At 34.1% G+C, this 12800-nt stretch overlaps 1 protein-coding gene across 1 annotated transcript in view; it reads right to left on the reverse strand.

Annotated features, from left to right (window-relative positions):
- Positions 1–12800, reverse strand: part of PIGK (phosphatidylinositol glycan anchor biosynthesis class K) — a 100673-nt gene that overhangs the window by 34659 nt on the left and 53214 nt on the right. The gene's annotated exons all lie outside the window — the stretch shown is intronic.

Consider the following 12800-nt stretch of genomic DNA (forward strand, 5'->3'; position numbering starts at 1 on the left):
AAGGTCTTCAAGACCTGTGCTCCAACCATGTTCAAGCCTCATCACTAGCAACTCTTTCACTATGTACCAGTCCACTGTTTCAACCACATCCAACTACTGCCAGCCTCCCACCAATGGGCCTTGCAGATCCTCAACTCTGATTTTCTCCATTCTGTTTTCTATATGGACCAACCATCAATTCCTTCTTTATTTACTTACTTTCAGGTATAATAATTTTGTAGGCCCATCTAGGTACATTTTTTACCTCTTTAAAGACAAAAACTATGTCTTATTCTTCTTTGTATATTCAATGTTTACCATATAATAAAAATTTAATAAGTGTTTACAGAAATATATGAATAAAGTAAATAGTAACTCCAAGAGGTTATGGAACTATTTTAATATCTACATTTACAGTAAGATGTAGAGCTGACATAATACATATCTAATACAGTATGAAATAGTAAAGTGCAGAATAGGAATAAAAACAAAATCTCCCCAAATGAAGAGAATTAGAAAAATTTTTAAACTTATCCTTTTCAAAATAGCAAACAAACATGACATTACAAAAACAGTAAGACCTAGATCCAGGAAGTGCAGATCATTCTAAGAAGCACCAACAAACAATAGGAGTCACAAAAATGGGGAGACAGAGAAACAACACCCCATCGAAAGGAAAGGTACAGTCCCCAGAAAGAGTGCTAAATGAAATAGAGGGGAGCCAACTATCAGATATGGAATTGAAAGTATGGATTATGGAGAATCTCAATGAGCTCAGCGGAAACTACAAAGAACTCCAGAAAAACTACAGTGAACTCCAGAAGAACTATAAGGAACTTACTGAGAATTATACCAGCATCAAAAAGGACATGGAAGCTATCAATAAGAGCCAGGAGGAAATGAAGAATACGATCTCTGAATTGAAGAACACAATAGAAGGAATTAAAAACAGGCTAGAGGAAGCAGAAGATCGGATCAGCGAGCTGGAGGACAATGTAGACAAAAACTCACAGACAGTGCAATGAAATGAAAAAAGACTGAACAAGACTGAAGAAGCCCTAAGACAGCTGCAGGACAACATGAAACGTAATAATATCCGTATCATAGGAATTCCAGAAGGAGAAGAAGAGCAAGGGATAGAAAACCTCTTTGAAAAACTAATGACAGAAAACTTCCCTAACATGAGGAGAGAAAGTCACGCAAGTCCAGGAAGCACAGAGGGTCCCAATGAAGATGAACCCCAAGAGGCCCACTTCAAGACACATCATAATTAAAATGCCAACATTCAAAGACAAAGAGGGAATCCTAAAAGCAGCAAGAGAGAAACAACTAATAACATACAAGGGAGCTCCAATAAGGCTAGCATCAGATTTCTCAGCAGAAACACTACAAGCCAGAAGGGAATGGCAAAAAATATTCCAAGCAATGAAAAACAAAGGCCTACAACCAAGAATACTCTACCCAGCAAGGCTCTCATTCAAAATGGAAGGTGAAATAAGGAATTTCCAAGACAAAAGAAGGCTAAAAGAATACATCTCCACCAAACCAGCATTGCAAGAGATGCTAAAGGGTCTGCTTTAAGAAGATGAAGAAACAGAGAGAGACAGAGAGGAACACAAGTACAAGGAGGAAAAATGACAATGAATAAGTACTGAAAGAAAGAAGGAACTTCTACCATTTGCAACAACATGATTGGAACTAGAGAGAATTATGCTTAGCGAAATAAGCCAGGCAACAAAAGAAAATTACCTTATGCTATCACCTGTTACAGGAAACTAATGAACAACACAAACAAATGAGCAAAATTGAACCAGAGGTATGTAAGCAAGGAATAAACTAACAGTAACAAAGGAGGAGATGGGAGGGAGAGAAGGGGTAAGAAGGGGAAGGGTCTAGTCAAAGAACATGTAAAAATGACCCATGGACATGGACAACTGGGTGGAGACTGAATGTGGAAGAAGGGGGGGCAGGGGGCAGGGAAGCAAGAGGGGGAAAAAAGTGAGACAACTGTAATGGAAAAACAAACAGAAAAATTTTTAGTGGGGGGAAAAATAAAAATATAAAGAATAGAAATGCAAGTTCAGTGAATATTAGAAGGACAAGGATTTTCCTTCACACTGTATATTTTTCTCCCTATCTGATCCCTCCAGAATTTGGCATTCTAAAGAAGTAAGTAATGACCTAACTTTCTTTGCATAAAACTAATAAGACCAGTTGTTAATAGAGGTTTTTTTTTTTTTTTTTTTTTTTTAACTAAGACTTTGAATGGAATGTCATGCCTAAAGGAGACATGCTTGGGCTTTGGTTGTTACCAAAAAGCCCTGAGCAACTGGGAGTGACTTTCAAAGGTAATAAAAGTCCACGAGATAAAAGGCCTGGTACCTTGGATGGATGAGCGGTCCATAGCAATCTTTCCAGGGAAGGAATGAAGGTTGTTTTCCTGAAAGATGGCTAGATGGGACCTTAAGGCACAATGGAAAACCAGGAGGACCTGGAAAAGACAGGTGTTTACAGGCAAGGCTGAATGCCAGGTATGTGGATCTGCTTCTGTGCCTTGAAGGGGAGACTGAAGGTCACCCTAAATGTTCCTTGCGTAAGTTCCAGCAAAGCAGAACTAAAGATCATAAGTGATCATTTGCTGCTCTTGTTGTGTTTATGCAAATGAACAGGATAAATTAAAAATGGACTTAATGCAGTCCCTTTAATGACAAGGAGGGTAATCTTAGGGAGAAAAATCATGATTCAAAGAAGATCACAATGCCCAGTGGTAGACTATAAAGTAGTGCAACTAACCGTCTTTAAAGTTTCTTTTCATTTAAAATTTGTTTTCATTTGAAAGTTAAACTATGTCTGTGGCATTATCAAAGATGTTTAATTTACAGGCAAGAAGAATGTCAAATGCCTTGCAACTGGATGTCTTTCCGATAAGACAGTCCTACAGATTTAGAGACTTGTATGTGGGTTATGTTATATAAATTAACATGTGTTTTCTGTTTTCAAAGGGCATAAGCCTACAATCTCATTACCTGAGTGACTGTCTGTACGTATAGGCCTCACTTAATCCTGTCTGCATTGCTGCCTCCTGAGACTCAGTGGTTTGGCTGAACTAAGTGGCTGGGTTGGTGAAGAACGGGGTGGTCTGTGGGCTTCACTTTGAAACTGGTTTCTCTTTTCTATCCTAATGGCTTGGACAGAAAGAGCCCAGAGGCCTGAGAGGGGGGAAACCTAAAATATTTCCCTCAGTCCAAAATAAGTATAATGGGCAAAAGGGTTTTGGACAGGTGAGATGTACCTGGCATACCTTCCTCCAAAGAAGCCCTTATTTTCCCTAATGTGGGACATTGAAAAGTTAATACCTGTCTTTTGTCATCTAGCGGTTACGGATTGAATGATGTCCTTTAACCCTGTTGCCCCCAGAATACAACAAGGATGCCAGCCTGTTAAACCAAGCACGCCGTTGTCCAGAGACAGCCAACCAACCTGGAGTCTGCACGATCCTTCCCCATGTGGGAAGGCCACCCTCCCCTCCACCCCCCTACTCTTACTAGGGATTTCTTGACCCAAGGGTAGGTAAAACGACGACCATGTCCAGCTTGAAGCAGCTAGAGGAGCTCAAGACCTTCGTCCATTGTCCTTTATAAGACTGTAAAGGGTCTTAAGTCTGAGAGGGAGGGATTGTTATTTTTTATTGTTAAAATATTTAACTAATTAATTATTTTTAAAAAAGAAGAAGAAGAATATATGAAAGGGTGAGACAGGAGAGCTTGGATGTACGACCCATGGGCATGGACTTGGGGAGGGGATTGTTGGGGAAGGGGGGTGCTGGGCGGAGGGGAGCAAAGGGGAAAAAATTGGAACTATTGTAACAATATAATCAATAAAATATACTAAAAAAAAAAAAAACAGTAAGACCTAAAATTACCTTTTTCCTCTGTAAATTACACATCAACTTATAAACTTAATAAAAACTGAAACCTTGAGCCCTGGCAGGGAGGCTCCATTGGTTAGGTTGCCAACCTGTAACCTGTACACAAAAGGTTGCAGGTTCAATCCCCAGTCAGGTACCTAGGTTGAAGGTTTGGTCCCCGATTGGGGCATGTACAAGAGGCAACCAAACGATGTTTTGTTTTGTTTTTCTTTTTCTCTCTCTCTCTCTCTCTCTCTCTCTCTCTCTCTCTCTCTCTCTCTCTCTCTCTCTCTCTCCTTCTTTCTTTCTTTCTCTCTCACTCTCTTTCTTTCTCTTTCTTTTTTGTCCTTCCTTCCTTCTTCCTTTCATTCTTTTCTTTCTTTCTTCCTTCCTCTCTCTCTCTCTCTCTCTCTCTCTCTCTCTCTCTCTCTCTCTCTCAATAAACATACCCTCGAATGAGGTTTTAAAACAAATTTTTTTAAAAAATTGAAACCTTGAATTATCTATCCTAAAAAACTAATCAAGCCAGACTGGCCCAAGTCTCTAGGGTTATAGTCAAGGAATCTGATAATGAGAAATCTGGAATCTCTTCCAGAAACAATTTTGCTATACATCTGAAACTAACACAGGACAACACTGAATGTAAACTAATTTAAAACAAATTTTTTAAAAAAGGACAAAATTTTGCCTATGATTTCAGAACTTAAAGAGCCTCTTAGCTATGTAAAAGTCTGTTTATACCTGGCAGAATTAGCATAAAAATAATTAACTTGGGGGTACTTTGAAGAGTCTCACTAATCAAGAAAAATTTGTCTTGATATAACGTTTTACAGAAACAGAAAGTATCATAGAATGATGGTTGCCAGGGACAAAGAAGGGGAGGAAGGGGAGTTATTGTTTAACGGTTTCAATATTGAAAAATGAAAAGAGTTCTGGAGATGGATAGTGGTGGTGGTTACACGATAATGTACAGAGCGCCACTTAAATGTACACTTGAAAGTGGTTAGAATGGTAAGTTCTATGTTATGAGCTGAATTGTGTCCTCCTCAAATTTGTAGTTGAAGCCCTAATGTTGAGTACCTCAGAACGTGACTATATTTGGATAAAGGGTCTTTAAACCTTTGAGTGCCAATATCGCTGTGAGTGACGCTGACAAATTTTCCCAAAAGTATCAGCATCGCTCCCAGAGAGAGACTCTTTTTTCGATAGCTATAACTAACTAACAATGGAATAATTCGTATTCTATGTTTTGTTCTCTTTTTTTGTACCTCAGGTTATATATTGATATAACTTTTTCTCATATTGATCCAAATTTTGAATTTTTATGCTTATTCAAATACTGATATATTAATTCTGTTATAATTTTTACTTACATTTTAAACAGTCCTTTTAATTTCATTTATCTTTGCAATGATCGTTGAAACTCTATGCAGTGTGCATGATAAGGAAGCTTTTGCTAATGGACATTTTCATTGCTTCATGGTATAGTGTTAGCATTTTGTTTATAAACTGTTTTTCACTGTTTATATCTATTGATATATATCTCTAGTGTGAATGCCATTTGTGTTCATTTTTTTTGTACATTATGAAGGCTTTTTTTTTTCAAAAATGTATGCAATATTTGGCATACTTCTTGCTTGTTATCCATGTTGCTATGTGTTTCTTCAGATTATAATCATAGGTTTTATATTATGCCATATATTATACTTCAAAAGCCATATGTTTTCTCAATTGTTATAATAAAATAATTTTAATGCAATAAGTTTTTTGCTAAATTGCATCAAAGAACACTGCTCACAAAAAAAGAGTGTATTTACTATATGTCGTGAAATTTTCAGCAAATTATTATGAATAATGTTTTTATAGACTTTTTTTATAAACTGCATTTCTCAGCAAAATAGCTTGGCATTTCTCACATGAATTTTAGCAATTACGCATGGCACTCAAAGGGTTAAAGAGGTTATTAGGGTTAAAATGAGGTCATTAGGGTTGGGCCCCTATGATAGTGTCCTTAGAAGAAGAGACTAGGACAGAGACAGGACAAGACCATGCAGAGACACTGTGGGATCTGGCCATCTATAAATCAAGGAGAAAAGCCTTAGAAGAAACCAATCCTACCAACACCTTGACCTTGGACTTCCAGCCTCCAGAATTATGAGGGAATAAATTTCTGATGTTTAAGCTACCCAGTCTGTGGTACTTTGTTATGGGAGTCCTCATGAACTATTACAGTATATTTTACCACGATTAAAAATAAAATGAAATATTCATTGACATAAGAAAACATTATTTTAAAACACTTCACAATGTACATTTTAAAAGTCTATCTACATTTTTAGTTACATATGACATATACAAAGCAACAAAAGGACATAGATGTACTGAATATCATCAAAATTTGAAAGTTTTGTGTTTCAAAGGATACAATCAAGCAAGTGAAAAAAAAACCCCACAGAATGGGAGAAAATTTTTGCAAATCACATATCTGGAAAAGGATTTTTACCAAGAAAAAATATATACATATGTATATTTTAAGTGAAACTGACATACAGTGTTTGTTTCTTTTTTACCACTGTCTGTGGTGGGGAGGAATACAGTGACTAGTCAGTAAGTACAGTTCGGTGCCAGCACCTTGATTCCTGTTAAGGCACCAGCAGCTTCAATAAATATCTGCTAAAAAATAAAGATTAAATCACTGAAGTAATTCTGAGAGTATACAGAAATATGAAAAAGACACTTTTTGTTATTTATTCCAAAAATCTAAAGTAACATGTATAAGATGGAAAACTTTTTCATCACAAAATGTCTCTCAGTCATTATAAAGGATTAAAAAAAAATAGAAATTTAGCTATTTGAGTGACATTTTTTAAATGCCAAGTAGCTATTGTAAAAAAATCCAAACATATCTGTTTTCTTTATTTTGTTGTTGTTGCAGATACGACAATTCACATCTAAACACTTCAGTGTGCATCAAACAAAAATAAGTCTGAAAATGTTCTTAATAACAGAATATTTTTTAAAAGTCATACAAAGCAAAATTCACAAGTATTCTTGGGTATCTCTACAAAGGTATGAGATTGTTTGTTTTCTCTTTACTTAATGTTTTACAATAAATTAAAATTATTACTTATTTTTAATTTCTTGAAAATGTCTATCATTTTCTTGTTTTATATGTTGTAAGTGTGATGTCAAGCTAATTTTCTTTCCATTTTAATTAGTTTTATTTTCAAGTTATTTACTTGTTTGTTTATTTTTGACTTGAAGACTTAAGTGGTCTTTCTTTTCCTTTTATTTTAAGGTCTAGTACTAAGTTAGATATAGCTAAATGTTAGTTATTCTAGATCAGTTCTCCCAGACACATAGGAGTCCTTTCAATGTGGAAATTCAAATCTCCTTTTATCTCCGAAAAGTTTTTTTTTATTGTAATTTGAAATACTGTTTCTGTTCATTTTTCATTTGTTCTTCTAGTTCAAGTTCTTGAACTAAATATATTAGATTTTCTCTATCAGTTCTCTCTGATCCTTTTAGTGTGTCTCTCTTATTTCAGTTTCATTTTCTTCACTCTTTTTCATTTCTATTCTTTATGTCTTACTGAACTTTTGGTAATATCTATCAACCCTTGGGTACCTTGTAATTTCGTTTTCATTTCTGAATGCTTTTAGTCCTTTTTCATCAATTTCTTTCTAGAGTTCAGTCAGCTCCTGTTTCATACATCTTCCTGTTTGTCCATTTCAATTGTGAGTATTGGAGTGTCTCATTTATGCGGTCATTTCATAATGCAATTACTTGTTTAGTATAGGTTATTCAAGTTTGAGTATGTGTTTCTGTTTTCCTGTTTTGTGGGGGTTTTTTTCCTTTTCTTTTTCTTTTTCCTTTCATTCTCTCTCTCTCTCTCTCTCTCTCTCTCTCTCTCGTAACTTTGTACAAATGCTCCCTTTTTTTTGTTGTTGATGATAGTTTTTAATTTTTTTTTCAGAGCCAGCAATAGCTCTTGTTTTGGGGGGAAGAAGGGTGATAAGTTGACTTACTATGTTTCTCAGTTCAAGAGTACCCTCCTCTGTGACTACACTGGTGTGTAGTTTCTTTAATAAATAGTACGTTCTGTTATAGCGGTGGGAACAGAATTTGTCCTTTTTTTCCCCTTTACTTTATTTCCTTTGAACACAACTTCAGCTCTTCTTTCTTTCTCTTTACCACTGAGCCTCCAGGGTACACCCTCTGCCTCTGAAAGGTACCTTCCAGTCTCTCAGAATCAGTGCTTTCCCAAGATTGTCACCTAAGGTCACCCACGCTTTCTGAGCCCCGTCTCTCAGGTCCTCAGTGGCCAGAGCTCTGATCTAGTAGTTCATGCTTACAATTCAGAAACTGAGAATACTAAAAATGCTAATTTCAATTTATATGTGGCGGCCATTCTGAGGGACCCTAAATTTCTTCTCGCAAAATAGTAAAGTTTTATTTCTTAAAGTCATTGATTAGTGATTTCATTTAACAATTTGAGTTTCTCCTAAAAGGAAAGACTTAATCTGTTTTCAAGGTCCTTCACTAAGATGATATACTTAAATAATTTAATAAGGGAGTAATTTCTGGATGGAAAAAGCTATGTATTCTTTTTTTTCTTTTTACTTTACTATTTTTAACTGTGTTTTTATAGAAAACAATGATAAAGCAATTTGTTTATATTATAAAAGGATTTTGGACCTAATACAGTGATGTTACCATTTTAAATCAAAATGCAACTGAAGTATTGCCTAAATCCTCTGCATAAGTAAGGAAAATACTGCTGGCCAAATTCTGAAACCTAAGAAGTTAGTCTTTACAAACCCTCATTTCCTTTGTTTTCTTTTCCTTTCAGAGATGCCTGGTGTCCTCACAACTTTTTCTTCTCTGGGCATTTAATCAACCCTGAAATTACACTGTAAAATAATCTACTGTGCCCATGTATAAGGCCATCTCTGATTCAGAAACAGGTGAAATTTTTATTCTATATTGGGACACTGAGATTAGATTATCATGTATAAAATAGCATAGTTTACTGTGTGCAGAAGGCCAGAGAATTTTTTCTATCACTATATATATATATATATATATATATATATATATATTCCACAAAAAGTAGAGATACTGTGCTGTGCCAAATACAAATTAAATATTAATATCAATAAATAATTCAGACACATCATCTAGGGTAATCCAAAATTATCAAGAAGAAATTATTTAAACATATCAAAAAAAAAAAGCTAGCCAAAGTTAGTGTAACCTCTTAAACATAACTCAAAAGAATTATTTAAAACTAAAAGTACATAGAGAAACAAAATTAATTTAATTAGATCTGGTTGGGGAAAAAAAAGGATAGAACAATTTCCACTCCTCAATGGTATTTTTTAAAATGTCCAAGCATTCATATAAGTGACGACACATATTGCTGTACAAGATATACTTGACAAACCTGGGACCCTATGACATTCCTGAAAGTTTAAAGACACTCTAAGGAAGAAGAGAATTCCATTTTATTGGTCAATAGAGACAAACACAAAATGCTATAACAATTCCAGACAGGTCCCAAGAGTTACTGAAGATTATTTTTGTAAAGATAGGTTTTACAGCACTGAGACAACAATCTTATGCATCATCTTCCTTGAAATAAGATCCCCTTCCTAAATTCACAGCATAGCCATTCTGCTAATCATCAAATTTAAAAATTTGTGAGAGAAGATACTAAAACATAACTTTGAAGAAGCATAAGGAAGATGATGAGACATAATTTGATGCAGAAAACAGAAAGTTAAGTCCTAAGGGAAAGTCTGTCTGCCTGTTCCTGATTCTTATACCTCCTATTCTCCCTGTCTTTTTGCATTAGCTGGGATTTCTCAGCTACACTGAATAGATGGAATTACAGTATAGTATGTATCCTTATCTTGTCTGACATTCATTGAGATGCTTCTACGGATTCAACCTAAACTATGTCTGGCTTTAGACACATGGCCTTTATTAAGTTAAGGCAGCTCCCTTTTATTCCAAGCTTGCTAAGCCATGTTGCTTTTTTAAATCATTAATGATTGATGAGTTTTAATAAAATGCTTTCTCTGTATCTACAGAAACAATAAGGAAATATGTAACGATATGATGAAATACATTAATTTACTTTCTAATCCTAAAACATTCTTGCAGTTTTCAAATAACTTCTACTTGGTCTTTTTTATTTTTTTGAAGTACTTTTATTTACACATTACTAGATTTGAATTTTATTTGATGTTTGTACATCTATTATCATAAGTATTTTTTTCATACTGTCATCTAGTTTTGGTTTCAAATTAATCTATTCCATCAGATAAGTTAGATAACATGCTTTCTTTTTCAGTTTTATCCATGTATGTCATCCCCACATGAGTTTGATGATGTCACAGGTAAAAACCATCTAACCTACTATTTGTTCGCAGTTTATTGGGAGAGGGTAAATATTTTACGAAAGAAAAAAAAGGCAACTTTTTTTTTTACTTTGACTTAACAGTTGTTTAAATTACTTTTTTCCCTAAATCCCCTCTAAGTATTACTTAAGCCACATTCCAAGTAATATCTGTACCCATTTATTGAAGATGTTGCATGCGAACAGCACATTTTGGAATTTTGTTTTTGATTTAATATAATGACAACCTTAGTCTTTCAAATACCTATTTTATCTTTCCCATCTACTTGATATTCCTTTTTCTTTCCTTTTTTCTTTTGACTTAACCACACATTAATCTTTTTTTCCCTTTATTAACAAAACAGTTACACATAACTATATCAATATTATAGTGGTTATCTAGGACCCCAGAACATCCATTTTTTACATATTGATCTAATCAAATTGATCACACCATTTCTCCATTTATCCCTGTCTTTCACATTATTTTTGTAATACAGTTTAATCCTACAAATATTTTTAACTCAATAAAAGATTGTTTTTATTTATTTTTTTGTCCAATCAATATTTAACTTTCAGGATTAGGCATTACAGCCCCATTAAAGTGTCAAAAGCTATATTTTAAAAGTTCATTCTATCCCCCGTAGTGACCCTTTATCAGAGGTCATACCCAGATTCTTCTAGCATATAGGTGAACATTTTTTTTTTTCTGTAAAGGTCCAGAGAGCAACTATTTTAGGCTTTCTAGCCATACATTCTCTGTCACACCACCCAGCTCTGCCATTATGGCATCAAAGTACCCATAGACAATATGTAAATAAATGAAGGAATGAATATGGCTGTTTTTCCAATAACACTTTATTTATAAAAACAGGCAGCAGGCCAGATTTGGCCCAAGGACTGTAGTTTGCTGCTCTTGCTGCACCCAAAATCAAAAAGTATAACCAAGGGGAAAAGTAGCTGGAAATTGTCAGGTCTGTTTACCACCATCTCCAGGACTGTCAACTACTCTCACCTGCTATGTTCTTTGGTATGAATTTGTCAAGTATTTTGAAAGGGAAACTGGTTTTGTGATTGAGTGACCACTGTGTCACTCTAGACTTAACAATCACCAAGCATTTTGCCCACACTAAACCCGGATTCTAACCTTGGGCCTACTCCCAGAATCAGTATAATCCCACAGAAAAGTGTCTACAGATTTTCAGCTCATCTCTTGTGTTTTCTCATATCTGGAGTTTTAGCTTTTCTGTCATTGCTTCTGCACTTCTCTGGTATCTCTAAAAATAGAATTTTTGTTTTGCTTTTGCAGTTGTTCTTGGTGGGAACATGAGCCTATTGCAAATTATTTCATCCTATCTAGAATCAGAAACTATATCCTACTACTTTTGATACTTAATATTTTCATTATCACTCAGTTGTATTTTTAAAATTTCCATTGCTATTTTTATTCCAAGAATAACACAAAAATTTTTTAAATTTTCACACACATATATTTTAAACAATTATTCATGCTATTGATTGTAACAATTATATTGTGATCAGAAAAAAAAATGTCCCATAAGATTACAACATTTTAAATTGTGAAGATGTGCATTTTTTTTTTTTTGCCCAACTATGGGTCATTCTTAAAAATATTATGTTTGAGGTTGAGGAGAATGTTTGTTTTCTAATTGTTGAATCTATCAGATCAAGCTTGTTAATCATGTTGCTCATATCTTCAATTCCAAAGCATTTGGAGGGATTCTTAAAAACAGTTTCTAATAATGTCGTATTGTAATCTTCCATTACAATGGTGAATCTATCAATCTCTTAAGTTTGTAAATTTAAAATATATATATATATATATATATAATGGGTATTCTATTAGGGAATTAAAAGTTTAACATGCTTTTTCTTCCTGGTGAGTTAAACCTTTTACCATAAATTGCCCTGTTTATGCTTGCTAATGCCCTTTACTGAAGTCTATTTTGTCTAATATTAACATGTCTATAAAAGCTTTCTTTTGGTTAGCAGTTGCCTAGTAACCTTTCATTTTTAGCTATTTAATGTCAGTATGTTTTCTGTCTGTAGTTAGATTTCTTTTTATCCTAACACAATGATTATCTCTGTTTTAAACTAAGATTTATTGAAATTTATTGTTATAAGCAACATAATTATAACTTTCTTCATACTTTGTAACTTCTGTTTCTGTTTCTTTTTTTTTTTTTATGTTTTACCTTAATGCCTTTGCTGCTTCATTGATTTTTTTAATTTAATTTTTTTTCTGTATTTTTATCTTATTTCCTCTAGTTCTATTCATTTAGTGGGCATTCTCAAACTGTAAAATGAACACTAACTTTACTGTCTAAAGCTACTAAAACTTACTACTCTTCTATTCTCCCCCAAAAGAAACCCTCAGAACACTTAAAAAACAATCATTTCCTTTCCTTACGTAATACTGTTATTAGATACACCAGTAGTTTATCCTACTCCCCAAATAATTATCATCATTATTGTAATTATAAAATACTC

This window comes from Furipterus horrens, unplaced genomic scaffold, assembly GCF_987537825.1.
Source record: "Furipterus horrens unplaced genomic scaffold, mFurHor1.1.pri manual_scaffold_3, whole genome shotgun sequence".
NCBI classification, from domain to species: Eukaryota; Metazoa; Chordata; class Mammalia; order Chiroptera; family Furipteridae; genus Furipterus; species Furipterus horrens.